This window comes from Arachis hypogaea, chromosome 10, assembly GCF_003086295.3.
Source record: "Arachis hypogaea cultivar Tifrunner chromosome 10, arahy.Tifrunner.gnm2.J5K5, whole genome shotgun sequence".
NCBI lineage: Eukaryota > Viridiplantae > Streptophyta > Magnoliopsida > Fabales > Fabaceae > Arachis > Arachis hypogaea.
This window is the reverse complement of record NC_092045.1, coordinates 35,089,973-35,094,075: the sequence shown is the minus strand read 5'-3', so window position 1 is coordinate 35,094,075 and position 4,103 is coordinate 35,089,973. Positions and strand designations below refer to the sequence as shown.

At 34.7% G+C, this 4,103-nt stretch overlaps 1 non-coding gene across 1 annotated transcript; it reads right to left on the bottom strand.

The window, feature by feature from the left end:
- Nucleotides 1-2,459: 2,459 nt before the first annotated feature.
- LOC112719344 (small nucleolar RNA R71) lies at nucleotides 2,460-2,563 on the bottom strand. Its single transcript, XR_003161649.1, has one exon. It is a non-coding gene; the product is annotated as a small nucleolar RNA R71 (small nucleolar RNA).
- Between the last annotated feature and the right edge of the window lie 1,540 nt (nucleotides 2,564-4,103).

Sequence of the window (4,103 nt, the reverse complement as noted above, 5' to 3'; positions counted from 1 at the left end):
TGGAAGGGAGTAAGAAGGACTGAGTAGAAGCAGTAGAAGAGCAGGCGTCCAAGAGCTCTACAGCATCTCCATCCGCTTATCTGAAATTCCCACCAATGAATCTGCATAAGTGTTCTATCCCTTTATTTTACATATAATCTATTTTCTTATTTTTTTTTCTAAATTCATAAACCATTTTAATCTGCCTAACTGAGATTTGCAAGGTGACCATAGCTTGCTTCATACCAACAATCTCTGTGGATTCGACCCTTACTCATGTAAGGTTTATTACTTGGACGACCCAGTACACTTGCTGGTTAGTTGAATGGAGTTGTGTCCACTAGTGCCAATTTCTAAAATCCAATTACAAGAAAATAGGAATCACAATTTCGTCCACCAAGTTTTTGGCGCCGTTGCCGGGGATTGTTCGAGTATGGACAACTGACGGTTCATCTTGTTGCTCAGATTAGGTAATTTTCTTTTCAAAAATCTTTTTCAAAAATTTTTCTTTTTATTTTTCGTTTTTCCAACTTATATTTTCGAAAAAATTAATAAAAATACAAAAAAAATTAGAAAATCATAAAAAAACCAAAAATATTTGTGTTTCTTGTTTGAGTCTTGAGTCAATTTTTATGTTTGGTGTCAATTGCATGCTTTTAAAATTTTTCTTGCATTTTTTTCGAAAATTCCATGCATTCATAGTGTTCTTCATGATCTTCAAGTTGTTCTTGACAAGTCTTCTTGTTTGATCTTGATGATTTCTTGTTTTGTGTCTTTTGTTGTTTTTCATGTGCATTTTTGCATTCATATTTTTCATGCATTAAAAATTTCTAAGTTTGGTGTCTTGCATGTTTTATTTGCATCAAAAATTTTTCAAAATTATGTTCTTGATGTTCATCATGATCTTCATAATGTTCTTGGTGTTCATCTTGACATTAATAGCATTCTTGCATGCATCTTGTGTCTTGATCCAAAATTTTCATGTTTTGGGTCATTTTTGTGTTTTTCTTTAAAAATTTAAAAATCAAAAATACTTTTCCTTATTTCCCTCCAAAATTTCGAAATTTTGGGTTGACTTGGTCAAAAATTTTTAAAATTAGTTGTTTCTTACAAGTCAAGTCAAAATTTCAATTTTAAAAATCTTATCTCTTCAAAATCTTTTTTCAAAAATCATATCTTTTTCATTTTTTTTATAATTTTCGAAAATTTCAAAATTATTTTTCAAAATATTTTCAAAATCTTTTTCTTATCTTTTTATCCAATTTTCGAAAAATTAGCTAACAATTAATGTGATTGGTTCAAAAATTTGAAGTTTGTTACTTTCTTGTTAAGAAAGGTTCAATCTTTAAGTTCTAGAATCTTATCTTGTAGTTTCTTGTTAGTTAAGTCATTTTTAAAATTAAATCTTTTTCAAAATATCTTTTTCAAATATATCATTTTATCTTTTATCTTATCTTTTTCAAAAATTTTATCTTTTTCAAAATTTGATTTCAAAATATCTTATCTAACTTCTTATCTTCTTATCTTTTTCAAATTTTGATTTCAAATCTTTTTCAATCAATTAACTAACTTTTTGTTTGTTTCTTATCTTTTTCAAAACTACCTAACTACCTATCTCTCTCTAATTTTCGAAAATCCTCCCTCTCTTTTTCAAAAAATTCTTTTTAATTGTTTTAAATTTTAATTTTAATCTCATCTCATCTTTAATTTTCGAAAATCACTAACCATTTTTTCAAAATTATTTTCGAAAATTTCTCTTCTCTTTTCTTATTCTATTAATTAATTACTAACACTTCTCTTCACCTCACTTCATCTAAATTCGAATTCTTCTTCATCCTTCTTCATTCTTCTACCCCCTTCTTCTTCTACTAACACAAAGGAATCTCTATACTGTGACATAGAGGATTCCTTTTTCTTTTCTTGTTTTCTTCTCTTTCTTATGAGCAGGAACAAGGATAAAGGCACTCTTGTTGAAGTTGATCCAGAACCTGAAAGGACTCTGAAGAGAAAATTAAGAGAAGCTAAATTACAACAATCCAGAAATAACCTTTCAGAAATTTTCGAACAAGAGAAGGAGATGGCAGCCGAAAATAATAATAATAATAATGCAAGGAGAATGCTTGGTGACTTCACAAAGCCAACATCCAAGTTTGATGGAAGAAGCATCTCCATTCCTGCCATTGGAGCCAATAACTTTGAGCTTAAGCCTCAACTAGTTGCATTAATGCAACAAAACTGCAAGTTTTATGGGCTTCCATCTGAAGATCCCTATCAGTTTCTAACTGAGTTCTTGCAAGTCTGTGATACTGTAAAGACGAATGGAGTTAATCCTGAAGTCTACAGACTCATGCTTTTCCCTTTTGCTGTAAGAGACAGAGCTAAGAATATGGTTGGATTCACAACCTGAAGATAGCCTGGACTCCTGGGATAAGCTGGTCACTGCCTTCTTGGATAAATTCTTTCCTCCTCAAAAGCTGAGCAAGCTGAGAGTGGATGTTAAAACCTTCAAACAAAAAGATGGTGAATCCCTCTATGAAGCTTGGGAAAGATACAAGCAGTTGACCAAAAGATGTCCATCTGACATGTTTTCAGAATGGACCCTATTAGATATATTCTATTATGGCCTCTCTGAATTTTCGAAAATGTCACTGGACCATTCTGCAGGTGGATCTATTCACCTGAAGAAAACGCCTGAAGAGGCTCAAGAACTCATTGACATGGTTGCAAACAACCAGTTCATGTATACTTCTGAGAGGAATTCCGTGAATAATGGGGTCCCTCAGAAGAAAGGAGTTCTTGAAATTGATGCTCTGAATGCCATACTGGCTCAGAACAAAGTGTTGACTCAACAGGTCAACATGATCTCTCAAAATCTGAATGGATTGCAACATGCAACCAACAGTACTAGAGAGGTAGCTTCTGAAGAAGCTTATGATCCTGAGAACCCTGCCATGGCAGAGGTTAATTACTTAGGTGAACCTTATGGAAACACCTATAACTCATCATGGAAAAATCATCCAAATTTCTCATGGAAGGATCAACAAAAACCTCAACAAGGCTTTAACAATGGTGGACGCAATAGGCTAGGCAATAGCAAGCCATATCCATCATCTTCTCAGCAACAGACAGAGAACTCTAAACAAAATAATTCTAATTTAGCTAATATAGTCTCTGATCTGTCAAAAGCCACTTTCAGTTTCATGAATGAAACAAGATCCTCCATTAGAAATTTGGAGGCACAAGTAGGCCAGCTGAGTAAGAAAGTTATTGAAACTCCTCCCAGTATTCTCCCAAGTAATACAGAAGAGAACCCAAAAGGAGAGTGCAAGGCCATTGATTTAATCAAAATGGCCGAATGCACAAAGGAGGAGGAGGACGAAAATCCCAGTGAGGAAGACCTCCTGGGACGTCCTTCAAGCAAAAAGGAGTTTCCTATTAAGGATCCAGAGGAATCTGAGGCTCACCTAGAGACCATAGAGATTCCATTAAATCTCCTTCTGCCATTCATGAGCTCTGAAGATTATTCATCCTCTGAAGAGGATGAAGATGTGACTGGAGAGCAAGTTGCTCAATACTTAGGAGCTATCATGAAGCTGAATGCCAAGTTATTTAGTAATGAGACTTGGGAAAGTGAACCTCCCTTGCTCATTAGTGACTTAGATACTTGGATTCAGGAAACTCTGCCTCAAAAGAAACAAGATCCTGGCAAGTTCTTAATACCTTGCACCATTGGCACCATGAGCTTTGAAAAAGCTCTATGTGATCTTGGGTCAGGAATAAATCTGATGCCACTCTCTGTGATGGAGAAGCTAGGGATCATTGAGGTACAACCTGCCTTGTTCTCATTACAATTGGCAGATAAGTCCATAAGACAAGCTTATGGAATAGTAGAGGACGTGCTAGTAAAAGTTGAAAACTTTTACATCCCTGCTGATTTCATAATCCTAGATACTAGGAAGGAAGATGATGAATGCATCATCCTAGGAAGACCTTTCCTAGCCACAGCAGAAGCTGTGATAGATGTCAACAGAGGAGAGTTAGTCCTTCAACTGAATGGGGAATACCTTGTGTTTCAAGCACATCGCCATCCCTCTGTGACAAAAGAGAGTAAGCATGAAGAGCTT